The sequence below is a fragment of the Odontesthes bonariensis genome, chromosome 15 (genome assembly GCF_027942865.1).
Source record: "Odontesthes bonariensis isolate fOdoBon6 chromosome 15, fOdoBon6.hap1, whole genome shotgun sequence".
NCBI lineage: Eukaryota > Metazoa > Chordata > Actinopteri > Atheriniformes > Atherinopsidae > Odontesthes > Odontesthes bonariensis.
The window spans coordinates 1,572,613-1,594,832 of record NC_134520.1 but is presented as its reverse complement, the minus strand read 5'-3'; the positions used below and the strand labels follow the sequence as shown (position 1 = coordinate 1,594,832).

The following is a 22,220-nucleotide window of genomic DNA, read 5'->3' as shown; positions in this document are numbered from 1 at the left end:
AGCAGGGGCTCACACAGAGCAGGGGCTCACATAGAGCAGGGGCTCACACAGAGCAGGGGCTCACACAGAGCAGGGGCTCACACAGGGGAGGGGCTCACATAGAGCAGGGGCTCACATAGGGCAGGGGCTCACAAACAGCAGGGGCTCACATAGGGCAGGGGCTCACATAGGGCAGGGGCTCACACAGAGCAGGGGCTCACATAGAGCAGGGGCTCACACAGAGCAGGGGCTCACACAGGGGAGGGGCTCACATAGAGCAGGGGCTCACATAGGGCAGGGGCTCACACAGAGCAGGGGCTCACACAGAGCAGGGGCTCACACAGGGCAGGGGCTCACATAGAGCAGGGGCTCACACAGAGCAGGGGCTCACATAGAGCAGGGGCTCACATAGGGCAGGGGCTCACATAGAGCAGGGGCTCACACAGGGGAGGGGCTCACATAGAGCAGGGGCTCACATAGGGCAGGGGCTCACAAACAGCAGGGGCTCACACAGGGCAGGGGCTCACATAGAGCAGGGGCTCACAAAGAGCAGGGGCTCACAAAGAGCAGGGGCTTACATAGGGCAGGGGCTCACATAGGGCAGGGGCTCACATAGGGCAGGGGCTCACAAACAGCAGGGGCTCACACAGGGCAGGGGCTCACAAAGAGCAGGGGCTCACACAGAGCAGGGGCTCACATAGAGCAGGGGCTCACAAAGAGCAGGGGCTTACATAGGGCAGGGGCTCACACAGAGCAGGGGCTCACATAGAGCAGGGGCTCACATAGGGCAGGGGCTCACATAGAGCAGGGGCTCACATAGGGCAGGGGCTCACAAACAACAGGGGCTCACATAGGGCAGGGGCTCACAAAGAGCAGGGGCTCACACAGAGCAGGGGCTCACAAAGAGCAGGGGCTCACATAGAGCAGGGGCTCACATAGAGCAGGGGCTCACAAAGAGCAGGGGCTCACAAAGAGCAGGGGCTCACATAGAGCAGGGGCTCACATAGGGCAGGGGCTCACATAGAGCAGGGGCTCACATAGGGCAGGGGCTCACACAGAGCAGGGGCTCACATAGAGCAGGGGCTCACATAGAGCAGGGGCTCACATAGGGCAGGGGCTCACACAGAGCAGGGGCTTACATAGGGCAGGGGCTCACACAGAGCAGGGGCTCACATAGAGCAGGGGCTCACATAGGGCAGGGGCTCACATAGAGCAGGGGCTCACATAGGGCAGGGGCTCACACAGAGCAGGGGCTCACAAAGAGCAGGGGCTCACAAAGAGCAGGGGCTCACATAGGGCAGGGGCTCAAAAAGAGTAGGGGCTCACAAAGAGCAGGGGCTCACAAAGAGCAGGGGCTCACATAGGGCAGGGGCTCACAAAGAGCAGGGGCTCACATAGAGCAGGGGCTCACAAAGAGCAGGGGCTCACACAGAGCAGGGGCTCACATAGAGCAGGGGCTCACACAGAGCAGGGGCTCACATAGGGCAGGGGCTCACACAGAGCAGGGGCTCACACAGGGCAGGGGCTCACATAGAGCAGGGGCTCACACAGAGCAGGGGCTCACATAGAGCAGGGGCTCACAAAGAGCAGGGGCTCACATAGAGCAGGGGCTCACATAGAGCAGGGGCTCACAAAGAGTAGGGGCTTACACAGAGCAGGGGCTCACATAGGGCAGGGGCTCACATAGGGCAGGGGCTCACATAGAGCAGGGGCTCACATAGAGCAGGGGCTCACACAGAGCAGGGGCTCACATAGAGCAGGGGCTCACATAGAGCAGGGGCTCACATAGGGCAGGGGCTCACATAGAGCAGGGGCTCACACAGGGCAGGGGCTCACACAGAGCAGGGGCTCACATAGGGCAGGGGCTCACACAGAGCAGGGGCTCACAAAGAGTAGGGGCTTACACAGAGCAGGGGCTCACATAGGGCAGGGGCTCACATAGGGCAGGGGCTCACATAGAGCAGGGGCTCACATAGAGCAGGGGCTCACATAGAGCAGGGGCTCACAAAGAGCAGGGGCTCACACAGAGCAGGGGCTCACATAGAGCAGGGGCTCACAAAGAGCAGGGGCTCACAAAGAGCAGGGGCTTACATAGGGCAGGGGCTCACACAGAGCAGGGGCTCACATAGAGCAGGGGCTCACATAGAGCAGGGGCTCACATAGGGCAGGGGCTCACATAGAGCAGGGGCTCACACAGGGCAGGGGCTCACACAGAGCAGGGGCTCACATAGGGCAGGGGCTCACACAGAGCAGGGGCTCACACAGAGCAGGGGCTCACACAGGGCAGGGGCTCACATAGAGCAGGGGCTCACACAGAGCAGGGGCTCACATAGAGCAGGGGCTCACACAGGGCAGGGGCTCACATAGAGCAGGGGCTCACATAGAGCAGGGGCTCACACAGAGCAGGGGCTCACATAGAGCAGGGGCTCACAAAGAGTAGGGGCTCACACAGAGCAGGGGCTCACATAGGGCAGGGGCTCACATAGGGCAGGGGCTCACATAGAGCAGGGGCTCACACAGAGCAGGGGCTCACAAAGAGTAGGGGCTCACACAGAGCAGGGGCTCACATAGAGCGGGGGCTCACATAGAGCGGGGGCTCACACAGAGCAGGGGCTCACATAGAGCAGGGGCTCACACAGGGGAGGGGCTCACATAGAGCAGGGGCTCACATAGAGCAGGGGCTCACACAGAGCAGGGGCTCACATAGAGCAGGGGCTCACACAGAGCAGGGGCTCACACAGAGCAGGGGCTCACATAGAGCAGGGGCTCACATAGAGCAGGGGCTCACACAGAGCAGGGGCTCACAAAGAGCAGGGGCTCACACAGAGCAGGGGCTCACACAGGGGAGGGGCTCACATAGAGCAGGGGCTCACATAGGGCAGGGGCTCACAAAGAGCAGGGGCTCACAAAGAGCAGGGGCTCACAAAGAGCAGGGGCTTACATAGGGCAGGGGCTCACATAGAGCAGGGGCTCACATAGGGCAGGGGCTCACAAAGAGCAGGGGCTCACAAAGAGCAGGGGCTCACATAGAGCAGGGGCTCACACAGAGCAGGGGCTCACATAGAGCAGGGGCTCACATAGGGCAGGGGCTCACACAGGGCAGGGGCTCACATAGAGCAGGGGCTCACACAGGGCAGGGGCTCACACAGGGCAGGGGCTCACATAGGGCAGGGGCTCACACAGGGCAGGGGCTCACATAGAGCAGGGGCTCACATAGGGCAGGGGCTCACATAGAGCAGGGGCTCACACAGGGCAGGGGCTCACATAGGGCAGGGGCTCACACAGGGCAGGGGCTCACATAGAGCAGGGGCTCACATAGGGCAGGGGCTCACATAGAGCAGGGGCTCACATAGGGCAGGGGCTCACATAGGGCAGGGGCTCACATAGGGCAGGGGCTCACATAGAGCAGGGGCTCACACAGAGCAGGGGCTCACACAGGGGAGGGGCTCACATAGAGCAGGGGCTCACATAGGGCAGGGGCTCACACAGAGCAGGGGCTCACACAGAGCAGGGGCTCACACAGGGCAGGGGCTCACATAGAGCAGGGGCTCACACAGAGCAGGGGCTCACATAGAGCAGGGGCTCACACAGAGCAGGGGCTCACACAGGGGAGGGGCTCACATAGAGCAGGGGCTCACATAGGGCAGGGGCTCACAAACAGCAGGGGCTCACATAGGGCAGGGGCTCACATAGGGCAGGGGCTCACACAGAGCAGGGGCTCACATAGAGCAGGGGCTCACACAGAGCAGGGGCTCACACAGGGGAGGGGCTCACATAGAGCAGGGGCTCACATAGGGCAGGGGCTCACACAGAGCAGGGGCTCACACAGAGCAGGGGCTCACACAGGGCAGGGGCTCACATAGAGCAGGGGCTCACACAGAGCAGGGGCTCACATAGAGCAGGGGCTCACATAGGGCAGGGGCTCACATAGAGCAGGGGCTCACACAGGGGAGGGGCTCACATAGAGCAGGGGCTCACATAGGGCAGGGGCTCACAAACAGCAGGGGCTCACACAGGGCAGGGGCTCACAAAGAGCAGGGGCTCACACAGAGCAGGGGCTCACATAGAGCAGGGGCTCACAAAGAGCAGGGGCTCACAAAGAGCAGGGGCTTACATAGGGCAGGGGCTCACATAGGGCAGGGGCTCACATAGGGCAGGGGCTCACAAACAGCAGGGGCTCACACAGGGCAGGGGCTCACAAAGAGCAGGGGCTCACATAGAGCAGGGGCTCACAAAGAGCAGGGGCTTACATAGGGCAGGGGCTCACACAGAGCAGGGGCTCACATAGAGCAGGGGCTCACATAGGGCAGGGGCTCACATAGAGCAGGGGCTCACATAGGGCAGGGGCTCACAAAGAGCAGGGGCTCACAAAGAGCAGGGGCTCACATAGAGCAGGGGCTCACACAGAGCAGGGGCTCACATAGAGCAGGGGCTCACATAGGGCAGGGGCTCACACAGGGCAGGGGCTCACATAGAGCAGGGGCTCACACAGGGCAGGGGCTCACACAGGGCAGGGGCTCACATAGGGCAGGGGCTCACACAGGGCAGGGGCTCACATAGAGCAGGGGCTCACATAGGGCAGGGGCTCACATAGAGCAGGGGCTCACACAGGGCAGGGGCTCACATAGGGCAGGGGCTCACACAGGGCAGGGGCTCACATAGAGCAGGGGCTCACATAGGGCAGGGGCTCACATAGAGCAGGGGCTCACATAGGGCAGGGGCTCACATAGGGCAGGGGCTCACATAGGGCAGGGGCTCACATAGAGCAGGGGCTCACACAGAGCAGGGGCTCACACAGGGGAGGGGCTCACATAGAGCAGGGGCTCACATAGGGCAGGGGCTCACACAGAGCAGGGGCTCACACAGAGCAGGGGCTCACACAGGGCAGGGGCTCACATAGAGCAGGGGCTCACACAGAGCAGGGGCTCACATAGAGCAGGGGCTCACACAGAGCAGGGGCTCACACAGGGGAGGGGCTCACATAGAGCAGGGGCTCACATAGGGCAGGGGCTCACAAACAGCAGGGGCTCACATAGGGCAGGGGCTCACATAGGGCAGGGGCTCACACAGAGCAGGGGCTCACATAGAGCAGGGGCTCACACAGAGCAGGGGCTCACACAGGGGAGGGGCTCACATAGAGCAGGGGCTCACATAGGGCAGGGGCTCACACAGAGCAGGGGCTCACACAGAGCAGGGGCTCACACAGGGCAGGGGCTCACATAGAGCAGGGGCTCACACAGAGCAGGGGCTCACATAGAGCAGGGGCTCACATAGGGCAGGGGCTCACATAGAGCAGGGGCTCACACAGGGGAGGGGCTCACATAGAGCAGGGGCTCACATAGGGCAGGGGCTCACAAACAGCAGGGGCTCACACAGGGCAGGGGCTCACAAAGAGCAGGGGCTCACACAGAGCAGGGGCTCACATAGAGCAGGGGCTCACAAAGAGCAGGGGCTCACAAAGAGCAGGGGCTTACATAGGGCAGGGGCTCACATAGGGCAGGGGCTCACATAGGGCAGGGGCTCACAAACAGCAGGGGCTCACACAGGGCAGGGGCTCACAAAGAGCAGGGGCTCACATAGAGCAGGGGCTCACAAAGAGCAGGGGCTTACATAGGGCAGGGGCTCACACAGAGCAGGGGCTCACATAGAGCAGGGGCTCACATAGGGCAGGGGCTCACATAGAGCAGGGGCTCACATAGGGCAGGGGCTCACACAGAGCAGGGGCTCACAAAGAGCAGGGGCTCACATAGAGCAGGGGCTCACATAGAGCAGGGGCTCACAAAGAGCAGGGGCTCACAAAGAGCAGGGGCTTACATAGGGCAGGGGCTCACACAGAGCAGGGGCTCACATAGAGCAGGGGCTCACATAGGGCAGGGGCTCACATAGAGCAGGGGCTCACATAGGGCAGGGGCTCACACAGAGCAGGGGCTCACAAAGAGCAGGGGCTCACAAAGAGCAGGGGCTCACATAGGGCAGGGGCTCACACAGAGCAGGGGCTCACAAAGAGTAGGGGCTCACAAAGAGCAGGGGCTCACATAGGGCAGGGGCTCACAAAGAGCAGGGGCTCACATAGAGCAGGGGCTCACAAAGAGCAGGGGCTCACACAGAGCAGGGGCTCACATAGAGCAGGGGCTCACACAGAGCAGGGGCTCACATAGGGCAGGGGCTCACACAGAGCAGGGGCTCACACAGGGCAGGGGCTCACATAGAGCAGGGGCTCACACAGAGCAGGGGCTCACAAAGAGCAGGGGCTCACACAGGGCAGGGGCTCACATAGAGCAGGGGCTCACATAGAGCAGGGGCTCACACAGGGCAGGGGCTCACATAGAGCAGGGGCTCACACAGAGCAGGGGCTCACAAAGAGCAGGGGCTCACACAGGGCAGGGGCTCACATAGAGCAGGGGCTCACACAGGGCAGGGGCTCACACAGAGCAGGGGCTCACATAGGGCAGGGGCTCACATAGAGCAGGGGCTCACACAGGGCAGGGGCTCACACAGAGCAGGGGCTCACATAGAGCAGGGGCTCACACAGGGCAAGGGGGTAAGGTCATTTTTGATGAAGGGCTGACTTGGAGGCATCACGCTGAAAAGTTGAAGATTAAATATAAAAGGTGAATAATTCAATGAGGTGTTGGTAGGTCAAGACTGAGGAGCAACTAACAAATCAATATTAAACATATTTGTGGCTCAGTGGCTGGAGCGGGTCGGCGGTTCGATTCCCTCTTTCGCTGCTGAAAAGATTGGTGGAACTGACAGCTGGAGGGGTATCAGTCCACCTCCTTTTCACAGCCGAGGTGCCCTTGAGCAAGGCACCACACCCCTATGCTCCCTGGGTGCTGTGATTGGCTTCCCAGCGCTCCAGTGAATGGTCTCAATGAGTTTGTGACCCTGTGCATGAGTGTTCAACAGGTGCCGACCTGGGTGGGTTGAAAGCAGAGGAGTCATTGCGCGTTAACATTCGTGTGGATGACAATAAAGTAAAGTTAAATCTTAATAAAAGACTCACAATGCTGTGTTGCCTACATGTCTGCCGAAAGGAGACATGATCTTACCCTTCGAACAGGTGGGGCAACCATAACATATTCAGCATCATTGATACAAGTAGGAGGAGAAATGGAATTGAGGACATACTGGATCAATTTCAAGGGTCAGAACAGATCATATCCAGCCAACAAGATGAGTGTTGCGAACATGATAAAAAGTTTTCTAAAGCTTTGGATGGGTTAGCAATGCCAAAGCACAAGCTCTGGACATACATGTGATAAGAAATTGTCCCACAGTTATCTGGATCAGACATTCATCAGAAGGAAAGTTGACAGCGATCTTCAGCAAGAAGTTACAGTCAAACAAGGAATTATACCGGCATGGATGGCTGTGCAAAATGCTTCAATCAACACCATTCAATCCAATTTAAATTCAGTTTTTTTCATATAATTTCCCTCTGGGATAAATAAAGTATTTTTGAATTTGAATTGAATTGAATTGAATATCGCACACAACTGTAACAATGTCATCTGAAGGCACTTTAAAGCTCCAGTCCAATTCAAGCCAATTATGATCCAGTTCAATCAAATAAACGAAAATCCAAATGAATCAAATTCCATCCATCCATCCATTATCTATACCGCTGAATCCGTCGATCGGGTCGCGGGCGGGCTGGAGCCTATACCAGCAGTCAATGGGCGAGAGGCGGGGTACACCCTGGACAGGCCGCCAGTCCATCACAGGGCTACATAGAGACAAACGAGACAAACAACCATGCACGCTCACACTCACTCCTAAGGACAATTTAGAGATGCCAATCAACCTAACATGCATGATTTTTTGGACAGTGGGAGGAAGCCGGAGTACCCGGAGAGAACCCACGCATACACGGGGAGAACATGCAAACTCCACACAGAAAGGCTCCAGCTGGGTGAATCAAATTCCCTTAATGCCATTTCAACAAATTACCCATCTATTTTTTGGTTCGCCTGTGGACAGTTGTTATCTATGTGCTGAGCATTCGTTAATCCAGACTTTTTATTTCATGAGTTAGCTGACATCCGTGCCTGTGTGTGTTTGGGCGAAGGTTAGGCTACCCGCGGCACCGCAGCTGCCATGGCTTTGGCGACTATGTTGGCTAGTTATCTGTGGCTTGTTATCTGGACTGTCCTGTTTTTTGAAGAAAGGCTGATTTTAAAAATATGATAAAAAAAAATCATATATTTCAAAACATAATGTGTCATGGTGTTTAAACGGTACATATGTTGAACCTGCTGCTGATGGACCAACTGCTTGTCTAATATTTTGGATTTTGTCTGTGAAGAATTTGGCAAAGTCATTGCAGGCCATGGTGGAATGAAGTTCAGTTGCCACTATCACAGGAGGGTTTGTTAGCCTGTCAACTGTAGCCAATAAGGCCCGAGCATTAGGACTGTTTTTGGTGATGAAGTCAGAGAAGTAGGACTTTCTTGCATTCCTCAGTTGTAAATGATAAGAGTGAAGTTTTTCTTTATAGATATTAGAATGACCCTGGAGATTTGTTTTTCTCCATCTGCGCTCAGCTTTCCGACACTCTCTTTTCCCATTTTTCACCAGTGTGGAATTTGGCCATGGAGACTTCTTCCTTCCAGAGATAACCTTCACCTTAATGGGAGCAATAGCATCCATAACATTTAACATTTTAGCATCGAAGCTACTGACGAGCTCATTGACTGAAGCCCTGGACAGGGCAGGTGTTAAAGAGAAGACCTGGTTAAAGATCTCACTGCTGTTTTCAGTTCTACACCGTTTTGAGATCACTGCTGCCGAGACATTTGTGTGCAGTGAAATCGTACTCTCAAAGAAAACACAGGAATGATCCGACAGGCCCACATCAGACACAGTAACCTTTGAAATGCTCAGACCCTCAGAGATCAGTAAGTCTACTGTAATCAACTAGAGACAGTTAAAGGTGCTTTATTGGACTGTAGTAAATAGTGTGGTGAGTGTACTGGTCAAAGAAAAAAAGCTGGATTTAACAGACAGAAGGTACCCAGACCCATTTTTCCTTAAAGTTCCCATGGCATGGTATAGTAGCGGCGCTTTAAATGGGCTTGCGGAGGCTTCAGGATGTTATACCCCCAGGTGTTCTCAAAATTCCAGCAAGGCCGAGCACATTTTGTGGCCGCGGCCACGACTTTCCGAGGCCGCGGCCACGACCAGCCATGACTTTCCGAGGCCGCGGCCATTACTGAGGGAGCAGCCATTAATGAGGCTGAGACAGACGTTGCGAACAGGAGTCAGGGGATTACCTTTCACAGGTAGGATTCAACATTATTATTGGTTGTATTTTGTCAATAGAATATTATTGTACTGTATTTGTGTCTGCCGAAATCGTAGCCAGCAAACGTTAAACTAGGATATGTTTATAGCCGGTGTTATGCCGAGAAGTGCACCCCCTGCTGGTCGTACTTTAAAGCGAGTCTGTGATGGAATGATATGATATAACTACATCATAATTTGTTTACCTGATTGAATTAACGGATGCGAATCTCAACAAGTCCAAATTTGTATATAAAATTAAAATAACCAAATTTCATAGCTTCAGGTTAATTTTTATATAATTTCATCTGGGCTATAATGAATTGAGATTGTTAATAGAAAATGTATCCAACCGTCTTTCGTGTTGACTACAAAAGTATTAGTCACGGCCCTTACTTTTGAATATATGTCCAATGATATAACAATAGTTAGGAATAGGAATACTCTAAACTATTACTCCTGTTCGCAACGTCTGTCTCAGCGTCATTAATGGCTGCTCCCTCAGTAATGGCCGCGGCCTCTGAAAGTCATGGCTGGTCGTTGTAGCGACCCGACGTGAGTGCTTATTGGATGTGAGTACTCCGGATATCCGGGCGCGTATTTGGCGCGTATTTACGACAGTTTTACCTCAGCTACGTAATTTGAGTAGCACAGACCTAGTTGAGTAGGAGGAGAGAATCTGTGGTCAGACTCCTGACAGAAGATGGAAGGCTTTTATGAGAATGTAAAAACGTTTTTAGAGACGGGGCAAGTTTTGCCCCTCTGGGGGAAGGAGGAAAGATGGAAGGTTCGCCGTGCATCGAAAAACTTTGTACTGAAAGGTAAGCCCAATTTCATCACATTCCTGACTTGACATAATTTTATGAGAATGTAAAAACTTTTTTCGAGACGGGGCAAGTTTTGCCCCTCTGGGGGAAGGAGGAAAGGTGGAAAGTGGAAGGTTCGCCGCGCATCGAAAAACTTTGTACTGAAAGCAATTATAGGCCTACCTATCCGCTTACTCGGAAGCGGAGGCGCATTTATTGCTGTCATTGATATGATATGATATGACATATTATTTATTGTCATTGTTAAACAGAGTTTACAACGAAATTTGTTTGTAGCGTCACCATCACCACTGGCATTCAAGTATAAATAAATACCCCACCCAATATGAAAAGAAATAATAACAAATAATATAAATCACATTAAATAACATTACCCAAAGTGCAATAGTGCTAGTGCAGTTGAATATGAGGTTTGTCGTGGGGGGGGGGGGGGTTGTTGTCTGCAATAGATGGTAGGTAGTGTACAGTGCAACAATGCAGTCCGGTTCACAATTATTATTAATGGTGGTATGGTTATGGTGGAGATATGTTACCGAGGGGGGTTGGAAGTGGGGCGGGGCAGGGGGCTGCTGTCTGCGGTAGATGGTAAGTAGTGTACAATGCAGCAATGCAGTCCAGTTCACAGTTATTAATGGTGGTTATGGTGGAGTTATGTTACCGAGGGGAGTTGGAAGTGGGAGGGGGGGGGGGTGCAGGGGCAGGTTGTTTGTTCAGCAGTCTGCCAGCCTGTGGATACAGACTGTTGGTCAGTCTGCTGGTCCTGGAGCGGATGGACCGGAATCTTCTGCCAGAGGGCAGTCGCTGGAAAAGATGGTGTGCTGGGTGGAACTGGTCCACTAAGATGTTGTTCACCCGGCGTAGGCAGCGGGGAGGTGAAGACTGCAGAGATCTCCGGGAGGCTCTTCTCAATGATCCTCCCCGCAGCCTTGACCACTCTGTGGAGTGCCTCCTTGTCTGCTCTGGTGCAGCTGGAGAACCACACCAGTAGCCCGTAGGTGAGCACACTCTCTACAGCGCAGTGGTAGAAGTTAATCATTAGTCCTTGAGGGAGTTTTGCCCACTTCAGTTTCCTGAGGTAAAAGAGGCGTTGTTGTGCTTTACTCACGGCAGAGGTGATGTTGATCCCCCAGGACAGGTTGTCAGATACAGTCACGCCCAGGAACTTAAAATTAGACACCCTCTCCACCTCCTCCCCTCCGATTACGAGTGGAGCATGTGGGGGGTGTCTGGCCCTACGAAAGTCTATGACCATCTCCTTGGTCTTGGTGGTGTTCAGATCAAGGTTGTGGTCACCACACCACTCCACCAGACTCTCCGCCTCCCTCCTGTATGAGGTCTCGTCGTTCCCAGTGATGAGACCAAGTACTGTTGTATCATCTGCAAATTTAACAATGAGGTTTGATGGTGAGAGGGAGCAGCAGTCATGAGTGAAAAGTGTGTAGAGAAGTGGACTTAGCACACACCCTTGGGGGGCCCCGGTGTTCATGGGCAGGGTGCGGGAAATGTGCTTGCCAATCCTTACATGCTGTGTACGGTGTGTTAAAAAGTCCAGAATCCAGTTGCATAGTGTAGTGTTCAGACCAAGTGTGTGCAGTTTACTGTGTAGCCTTGTAGCAGTCACAGTGCCGTGTGGATTAAGAGTTTTTCAAACTTTGACAAAACCAACATTCCTGTGGGGGATGTTTACGTATGTGGATATAAACCAGATCTTCATTTTCTTTCCACAAAGGGAAAAGAGACAGAAACTGCCTAATTTACGTTCAACTTCTACTCTCTTAAGAGCTTTTGGGGAGTCGAACTCGCAACAGACGCTGCAATAAAGATTGGGATAGACTCTAACGAACAAAGAACTCACTCTTTGAAAAGTGGGACACTTACTATCTTATCTAGACCATAACTCGAAAGTTGACACTTTAACACCCCTTTTCACCAGCAAACCGACCAGATGGCTACACACGAACTGAGAAGACTCACTTTTAGTCGAATCTTAAAACTATATTAAATGTGTTTGATAACCGTGTACAATTTCTTTCAGGTTTCCAGCTTGATCACAAGACGCATATAGAGACAATTTGTACGATTCTGGCTTAAATATTGACAAAGAACTGATTTTGGTGGAAAACGCCCAACCTGCCTGATGGAACCACATTGCCCCCTAGTGGTCTGCAGTGTTGATTAGTTGAACATTTAAATCCCAGAGGACTCAGTAAAATGGACAATATATGCAACTAGTAACTTCTAACGATGTCCCTTCGGTATCTATTTGGTATTTGTTTAGTGTCCCCATTGTTAACACAGAAAATGAACATTGTATGGCTCACTATTCATATGTCACGATTTCATAGATATTCATCTGAATTTTGAAAGTCATAATTGTCTTTATCATGTGTGTTATTTTGATGTCTTTATATTACAAGTCTATGTTATATCTTTAATCTGCATATCTTAACAAGATGTGGTGTTTTCAGAATCACCGAGACAAATGTTCTATGAGATGGAGTAATGGAGAAATAAGAGTTCTTTGTCTAAATCCAGAAATCCCCATATGGCACAGATCACCTTACACAGACATGCACACAGTTCAAGCATGTCATTGGCTGAAAAAGTAGTGTAAGCACCGCCTCCGAGAGTCAAAACCCGGAACCCGCGGAAAACACAGGCTCTCTCTGGCTCTCTAGTTCTCTCGTTTGCTGGCCCGCTTCAGGCGTCTTGTCTCTTCTTCGTTGTTTTCCAGAAGCACGCTCTTGTTTTCAGAGGGAGAACAATGGAGAATTGATCAGATGAGTTGCTCAGAGAGATTTGAAGAGCACGGAAAGATGAGAGTATGAGCCGTGGAGAAGACGACGGAGGGGAGGAAGGAGAAGGACGGAGCAGGACCCAAAGAAAGACGAGGAAGACCCGAACAAAGAAACAGATTGAAATACTCTGAAGATGCACGTTTTACGTGTTTTTGTTCGTCCCTCGCCATCCACGTCCTTCTACGTCGCACGTCCTAACCTCCGCTGTTTCACGCCATCATCACCTTTTCCTACCAAGAAAGCCAACTCCAAGCAACCTTTTATTAATCTTCTGTGAACTTAAGTTCACTTCATCAGAGAAGCAACGGACCCACTGACATCAGAAGATTCGATCATCTAACAGCAAAGCCCTCGACACCATCGTCCCCGTTTCCCGGTGGAAAGAAGCAACTGAGAAGCTAAAAAGTCAGCCACCACAGCCAGGAAGGCCCAGAGAGCGGAAAAGAAATCCCCTCGGACCCGCGTGGCCGCTACCATGGTCCGAACCGACTGAACAGAACTTCAGCACAGTAAGACCGACCCGTTTTCACCTTAAAGTGGGTTTGATGGATGTCTCGAGGCTTTCACAGAATGATAAATTAATCCGAAATGTCAGTATTTAGATTCAAATAGTCAGCCAACCCAAACTATTTGAATAAATCCAGTAACTCTCCATTCCCATATTTTATTTTATATTCACTAAGTGTTTTTATATAATCACCCATATTCCATGCATCTCCTGTTTGTTTAAAGGTTCATGTCTAAGATCATATCATTGTAATAAACAGCTCATATATCTATATATATATGTTATAATCACAGATTGTGTCGTATGCTTTCTTTACGTAATGTCTGTCCAACCAAACGAGAACTTCACGAAAGTAGCGAGATATGAGACTGATTATTAATTGAATATTAATTGAATGATTAATTTAACACCAGGATCGTAAGATTTCGAACAGTTTTCCTACCTGACTGTGACTTAAATTAAGTCAAAACCTAGGTAGGTGGTGCCCTGAATTCGAGGTAAGGTTTATTTGAGACTGTAAGAACATCTCATAAATCCTTATATTTAATAGGTATATAAATACCCGGTAACGCTACAGCCTGTTTGGCAGTATGGTATTAAATGCTGAGCTAAAGTCGAGAAAAAGGAGTCTTCCATATGTGTTCTTGTGCTCGAGATGTTCCAATAGAGTATGAAACACAATGGCAATGGCATCCTCTGTCGACCTGTTCTTCCGGTAAGCAAACTGATTATGATCTAATGATGGCGGTATGGAGGCTTTAATGTATTTAATGACCAGTCTCTCAAAGCATTTTGCAATGATAGGGGTGAGTGTCACTGGTTCTGTACGCTGCATTTCTGGCTTGTAATAGTAATTGTAGCTTTGGTGTCATCCAAGGCTTGACGTTTGGGAAGACACGGATCTGCTTCCAGGATGTAACAATGTCCACACAGAAGGTTATGTCAAGGACTGTGACTAAAAATGTATTCAGGGACCTACGTGTCTGCACTCCCTGACCACTGAAAATGTCCCAGTCTGTGGAGCTAAAACAGTCCAGGAGCCTAGGGATGGCGTCCACAGGCCAAATCCTGACAGACCTGACTTCGGGCCTACTAGTTCTGATTTTGGGGGTGTACCAAGGGTGCAGGAGGAGCGAAACATGATCAGAAAGACCCAGGTGGGGGTACGCTTGGGTTCTGTAGGCCTTGGCTATGTTGGTGTAAACTTGATCAAGTGTGTTCCTCCCTCTAGTAGCACATTTCACATTGCGATGGAAAGAGTGAAGTACAGCCTTTAAATCGGCGTGATTAAAATCCCCCGCCGCAATAAAGATACTGTCCGGATGTGCCACCAGGCTTTTGTTTACAATGTCCTGTAGCCTAGCTAGAGCTAGCTTAGCATTGGCGTTGGGTGGGATGTAAACAGCACAGATGTAAACAGCAGAAAATTCTCGTGGTAAATGAAACGGTCTACATTGGAGCAGCAAAACTTCTACGTCGGGGCAACAATGTTTGCCAACAACTGTGACATTTGTACACCACAAGTCATTGGTATAGATACACAGACCTCCTCCCAGCTTCTTACCCGAGTCAGCTGTTCTGTCCGCTCGGTAGGCAGTGCGTCCGGTTAGCTCGATGGCCGAGGCCGGGGTCGTGTTATCCAGCCAGGTTTCCGTAAAAATTAAGCTACAGCAGTTGTTAATCCGTTTTCCTGAGGCTAGTTCCAGTCGGATCTCGTCCATCTTGTTGCGGATCGAACGGGCATTCGAGAGGAAGATGGTAGGAAGCGGGGGTTTGAATGGGTGAGCCTTGAGCCTAGCCCACACTCCTCCGCGTTTTCCCCTCTTCTGCCACCGCTCACAGCGTTTCCTCCCCCGCTTCTCGGACCCGGGAGTGCTGGATGGTGATCTAGTGATCTCGGCAGGGATGGCGAAATCCGCTGGGATTTGGCGAAATGCTGCGTTGTTGAGCTCTAAAAGTTCATTTCGGCTGTATTTCACTGTCAGTGTTTGAAAACTTGTTGAAATAATACTAAGTGCTACCAAAATAAACAAAAACATATGCCAGCATTGGGAGCTCCGGGCCGCTGCAACTCTGTGCGCCGCCATCTCCCTCCATGGATCCATGGATTAATCATGTTATTACATTTTGTTGTTTTACTCTGTTTTGTCAGAATGTCAATGTTTGCCAGAACTGTCGCTTGATGCTTACTAGCACTTATAAAGGCAGCGTTCACGACAACGAGCCAAGGAGATGATGTGCGATCAAGACTTTTTTGTTGTTTTACTCTGATGTTTTGTCAGAATGTCAGTGTGGAATTCACTTGATGCTGACTAGCACTTGGCAGCGAGCCAAGGAGATGATTCGTGATCAGGACTTAACCTCACGTAGCCTTATCAAAAAGTCTAAATTCGTTGGGCCTATAATTTTTCTTGTTTTAATAGATCGTCGCATACTTTATGTCGGACCAAAGCGGCAGTACATGCGGCTGGTGGTGACCAGTGACGCGGAAAAAACTGCCGTCCTTAACGAGTGCCACAATCTCCCTGGGTCTGGCAACCACAGAGGTGTAAGGGGTACTAGAAATAAAACTATTGCTGGCTATTTCTGGGACGGCCAGGCAAAGGACGTCGAGAACTGGGTAAGTAAGAAGCCTACTTTTATTCAGAATTTTATTCATATCATCTTGTATGCCTAGTTCCTCACTGTGTCTGATTTTGTCGTCACACGCAGTAAAAATGTGAGTGGAAAGAATTCTCCTATGTGTTGTTATTATTTGTCTAAGGTGAGATGCGGCCACAAGTGTCAGCTCAATGACCCCATCCAAACGGATGCCCCAGCCCTGCATCCCATGAAGGTAGCGAGTTTTTATTCAATTCAAGCAGGCGGTTTGCATTCTTTCAAGAAAAAACATACACAATGTGTGTTACTTTTATGTATCCATCTGCAAAATGTAGGTGACATAAATATGAGGCATTTTTGTCAGGTTACAGATCCCTGGACCGTCATCGGGTTGGACCTTGTTGGTCCACTGAAGGAAACGGAAAGAGGACATAAGTACATTATGTCCATGACCGACCTGTACAGTAAGTGGGTTGCTGCCGCCCCTCTTCCTTCGAAGACAGCGGTGGAGGTATGCCGAGCACTTGTAAAAATCATGTACACGTTCGGTATGGTCCAAAGAATAATAACTGACCAAGGGAAGGAGTTTGTAAACGAGGTGAGAAGCTTTTTACATCAGTAACAGTGTTGGTGTCTGCATCAGTAGAACTGCCTTCAATCCAGTTCAGTTGTTGTCATTCTGGCCCATTTACAAACTTGTGGCTCATCATACTTCTCCATGAATGAAATCATTCATGGAACCATAATCTTTTTTACATAATTTGTCCACAGTTAAATGAGAGAATTTTTGACATGCTCCACATTAAGCATTCGGTCTCCAGTGCCTATCACCCCCAGACGAATGGCCAGGTAATAAAAAATATAATGTTTTTTTTTTTTGTACATACCGTGCAGGGAATTTATGCTTTAAAAAAATAATTTATTGCATTTTGATTTGTACTTTTTTATTAATGTGAAGGATGAGCGGACTAACCAAAACATCAAGCGTGCCTTAAGGAAATATGTGAACGATGCTCATGATGACTGGGATCTGCACCTCGATGCTGTCATCTATGGCATCAACACATCTTCACAGGTGGCTATTCGTTCTAGCTTTTTTCTGTTTCCTGTTGTCTATTTATAATCCTAATGTAAATGTGCTATGTGTCTAGGCATCCACAAGGCATACACCTTTCTATCAGAGTAGCACTGTGCTTTTATTACTCGCCTGCCCTCTCTGCAACTCTGCACATTTAGAATGTTTTATACAAGAAGAAGAAAATAAAGGAAAGTATATGTTTTGCAACAACTGTGTCCTCAAGTTCTTTCAAACCTGCAGGGGAAATTGTTTGTGTACAGCAGCCCTAGTGATGCCTCACCCTTAATGAGACTGGCGTAGTCAAAGTTTTGACCTGTGTAACATCCCCTGGTTACACATGCACCAGGTTTTCATAAATTAGACACTTGTTGATACTTAACGGTTAGTGGAATTTCAAATAGCGTTAATTTTTTATTTTTTTTGTAGCATACAGAAGTAAAGACAGATTGCCCCCAAAAATGTCAGGTGGCACAACAACAGAAAATTGTCTTTGGTGTGGCTCCGGTCTTTCTCACAGACATTAGACGGTGCCCAGGTACCTAAAAACTTCCACGTGCTCCACTGTCTGCCCTTGGATGGAGTGGCTGGAACAGAGAGTGAGTGTGTATGTGTGTGTGTGTATATATATATATATTTTTTTATTTTTTTATTTTTTTTTTGTCATTCACCAATGTATGCAAAAGTAATCATATAAAACCAGTTAGTATATATTTTGCAAAATTAATCGTATAAAACCAGTTAGTCTACTGTTTATGTCCCCTTAATTTTGAAATGGAAAATGTTTTTTTTTTTTTTTTTACTACTATATTTCAATATTGACTTTAAAACAATGGTGTTTATAAGACTTTCAGTCCAGTCTGCTTGACAGCGCGTGTGTAGTGGTAATGAAGAATCATTCACGGCAGAGAACAGGTAGGCTAATGGTAGACAATAGCACCAAACGGCGTCGTACTAATCTTATATTGTTATTGTTTCGTGTCAACCGTGAGATTACTTCAGCACAACGGTGTGCTCATGCGCGACTCACAGCGGTACTCACATCGGGTGGCAGTGGTACCGCAAAGCATTCGTGATGTTCGAAAAGCACGTAAATACTCGCCCGGATATCCGGAGTACTCACATCCGGTAAGCACTCACGTCGGGTCGCTACAGCCGTGGCCGCGGCCTCGGAAAGTCATGGCTGGTCGTGGCCGCGGCCAGGAGAGTCATGGCCGGTCGTGGCCACGGCCACAAAATGCACTAGCCCTCTCTCCAAAATTCACCCGGAAAACGCAGATTTGGCCTCTTAGAAGAAAGCCGCATTTCAGCGCTTTCTCCAGTGCCCTGTTTTCCTAATGAGAAGCAAGGAGGAGCGCGAGGGGTGTGTCATGGCTGAATGGGGGCGTGTCTGATTCTCTGTTTTGGCTATGCGCATGTTAGCTGCTAGTAGAAAAAAAAAATAGAAATGGCAGGTGAGCAAACCATCGTACCGTTCGCCTTCGACCCGGAATTGGACCCTGAAGCCGAGGCTCAGGCAGTTCAGCAACAAACTGCAGATCAGCAGCGCCTTCAGCAAAACGTCTCAGAATGGTGAGTTTGAAATGTTATGTCTGGAAACGTTTATAGTTGGGTTGGTCCGAACCACTGAGGTGCGCAGATACTAGCAGTCGCTTAGCCTACGGTAGCCTAATTAGAGCAGAAATTGTAGTCACTACATCAGGACTACCTAAAATATTATTTTTGCTTACAAAACGTATAAGTTCCCAACTTATTTTGCAATGTGGGCACGTATTTGCAGTGCTAACATTAGTGAGTATGGCTGCTGGCATCTCTCTACACCAAGTAACTTTCTCAATGTCGCCTTGCATTGTACAACAGTAACACTGCCAAATTATTTCCCATAGTACACATTGCCAACATGTTATGAAAAACAACTGTAATAAACGCCGGTGGGTAATTTCATGAAAATTGCACTGGACTTTTTATCCCCACAAACACTGTCCTGTTTGGCAAATGATTCTCCACCCGCTTATGATCAACCCAGTGTTGACATAAGGGGAGCGATTTATAACCAAGTTTTCTGGACAAAAAGGTTTACATGCTATAACATACAAAAAAAACATACCTCATCATATCCTGACCAGGTGCTGGATCCAAAGTGTAACTACACAAAGTGAAACTTATGCTACATATTTCTGTGTACCCCTTTTTAGTAGCCTGTCTTCACTGGGAACAGCCAGCTGTGCGTTGCCCATGTAGTTCTACAGTAGCCTATGGCATGCAAAAAACATGATAGTATTCTGACCAGCATGTAATTATTCTCCATGCTCACCTGTTAACTCATTTACTTGCCACTAAAGATGTTTCATTGTTATATTTGCCGGCATTACCTGAAAACAGAACATCATTACACTGCCTTTTTTTTTTAATAATAAGTGTCAATGTGGAATTTGCGAGATAATGCCCACAGAAAGGGAGAATAGATGCTGCATGGAGATCCCTCAGGTAACACTGTAAACATTTGGATCTACCTGTTCCTGAAATGACACTTACCATGTCTAGTTCTAATCTTTATTAGGTCACAGCACTACTAGGAGAAGTGGCGGCAGAGCCAGCATGTATGCTGGATCATCCAGGGTTTGAGCCGGTCTATCTCAATGTATATTCGCTACAAACCGCTGGGCGAGTCTACAGGCACCATTTTGGCAGTTTACGCCTGAGAAGAACGCATCGGTAAGCGTTGTAAAATAATTACTCATAGCCAGATACATAGAGTTTACAGTATACCCACCAGTGTGGAGTAGAGCAGGTCCCAAGGAGAAGAGAAAGCTAGTTGTTGAGCAGATTCGTAGACAGGAGGAAATGTTAAGGGGTGCAAAGGCAGTGGCTCAGGCTAAGCAGGGACGGTGGGTGAATTGGGAAGGTGTAGAAAAGAAAAAGCTTAGTTGGAAAGAACTGTGGAGTATGGAGGAAAGGAGTATTAGATTTTTGATATACATGGCGACATGACCAAGTATTAAGAAGTTTAGCTGCAGGTATTGAAGATAAACGAAGGCAGGTAAACTTAGGAGGGTCCAAGGTACAGAGAGTTGCAATTCAGTTTGTTCAAGAGGGGGAGAAAGTTAAAAAGACGATAAGGAGGCACGGCAGCTTGGAGGATGCTTGTGATTGGGAGATGCAGGTAGATTTAGGAAATAAGCTTGTTGTTCCCCAGGAAATAGCCTCTACAAACCTAAGGCCTGATATAGTCTTGTGGTCTAGGAGTAGAATGAGAGTCTATTTCATAGAGCTGACTGTTCCTTGGGAGGAATTAGTAGAGGAAGCATATGAAAGGAAAAAGCTTAGATATGTGGAGTTGGGGGCAGAAGCAGAGCAGCGAGGATGGAAGGTTAGAATCTGTCCAGTGGAAGTAGGATGTAGAGGATTTGTTGCAAAGTCTGTTGTCTCATTGTTGAGGGAGCTGGGTGTAAGTGGACAGAGTGTGAGGAAAATAGTGCAGGAGGTTTCAGATAAAGCAGTAAAATCCAGCCAGTGGATTTGGATTAGAAGATGCAATAGCAGCTGGGGGCCCAGCAGGGGGGGCACTTAGGGTAAACAGACTTTTGAAAAAGCAAAGAAGAAGTTCAAGCTATTTAAGTGGAGGGTTTGGCACATGTGATCCTTTTGAAACCAGGCGGCCATTTTGGGTGAGTTGGCTTGGAGTGAGTTGTATGGATTTGTTTTTGCTGGCATTGTTAGTGATTATAGGATTGTTTAGGTGAGTTTGTCTGCTGAATCTGCTAGTGTGTCTTGTCCTGCCTCCACCTCTGGCACCCTCTATATTTTCATTACCCCTACCCGAACCAGGGTTTGAATCCCATTCCTGCTTTTCTTACCTCTTTTATTTCTTCCCCTACCCGAACCAGGGTTTGCATCCCCACCCCGCTGTGACTGGTGTGCAGTTGGTGAGAAGCTGAGGTAGATTATGGTTGTTGTGGTGTGAGGGGCAGTGTTGGCTGGCATTAGGGGGGTGACTCTGGGACGCCAGTGGTCATTGTCTAGCCTCCTGGAGGTGTCGTGGGCCCAACTAGACGAAACACTGATGAAAGGAGGTTCCCACCTGATGACCCCAATGATATGTTGGTCAGCACTGCTCATTGATCTATATAATACGGAGTGTAGGGAATTATTCACTGAGTCTGGTCCTTTATTTTATTTTATTTTATTTTATTTTTTTATTTTCTTTAGCACAATTTTCTTGTGTTTATATTGAATATATATTTATGTTTGTTTAGATTTCTATTTCTCACATTTTTTGTATTCCTATTTGTTGGAATTAACCTCAGTAAATTTGATAAAGGCAAAAGTAGTTGGACTTGAATTCTTGAACTTTTGAGGTCTTACCAAAGGTTGGCTTAGTCTTTTGACGTTTGACTGTGCACTCTCCCTTCTTGGATTTGGGAAAGGAGATTTTGAAGAGAGGTACGCCGTCTGCTGTCTGGGCCTGTGGTCGGTTCGCATTTTCATTAAAGTGGATCGCCGCCAAGTACAGTCTGAAAGTACAAGAAACAATGTGTAAACAGTGTTTCCCACAGAATTTTCATTTGTCATGGTGGTGGGGGTTAGCTGGTAGAGACACATGCATCATCATGGGAGAGCATATGAAAAGCTCTTTTCCAAAATGCTATAAAAGCTGTTCTCATTACTTTTTTAAAATCTGATTTCAAGCATCAGGAAAAGTGATATTAGCTGAGATTTACATAATTCAATTCAATTCATTTTTATTTATATAGCGCCAAATACAACAAATGTCATCTCAAGGCACTTAGATAGTAAGTCCAATTCAAGCCAATTGGAATTCAATTAATTAATAATAATCATAATTCATAAAATAATCCAATTAGTTCATATAGAGCCAATTCAAAAACAATTTCCTAGCTAAGAAAACCAACAGATTGCACTGAAAACTTTTTGTTTTTCGGTCCAATCTCCCGGCCTGAGCGGCGTGCCTGAGGCGACTGTGGAGAGAAACGACTCCCTTTTAACAGGAAGAAACCTCTGGCAGAACCAGACTCAGGAAGGGTGGCCATCCGCCTCGACCAGCTGGGGTTTGAGAAGACAGAAAAAGGGGGGGGAGGGGGGCAGGGGGCCACCGCGACGGCGGCACTGTAACACCATTCAAAGGA

General features: G+C 49.2%; 1 long non-coding RNA gene across 2 annotated transcripts; it reads left to right on the top strand.

Annotated features, from left to right (window-relative positions):
* Window positions 1-16,366: 16,366 nt before the first annotated feature.
* Window positions 16,367-17,167, top strand: LOC142400934 (uncharacterized). 2 transcript variants are annotated; one of them, XR_012773007.1, is made up of 4 exons: window positions 16,367-16,596; window positions 16,770-16,847; window positions 16,957-17,073; window positions 17,150-17,167. It is a non-coding gene; the product is annotated as an uncharacterized LOC142400934 (long non-coding RNA). The 2 variants fall into 2 exon arrangements; XR_012773006.1 differs by having other exon boundaries at window positions 16,367-16,847.
* Window positions 17,168-22,220: the final 5,053 nt, after the last annotated feature.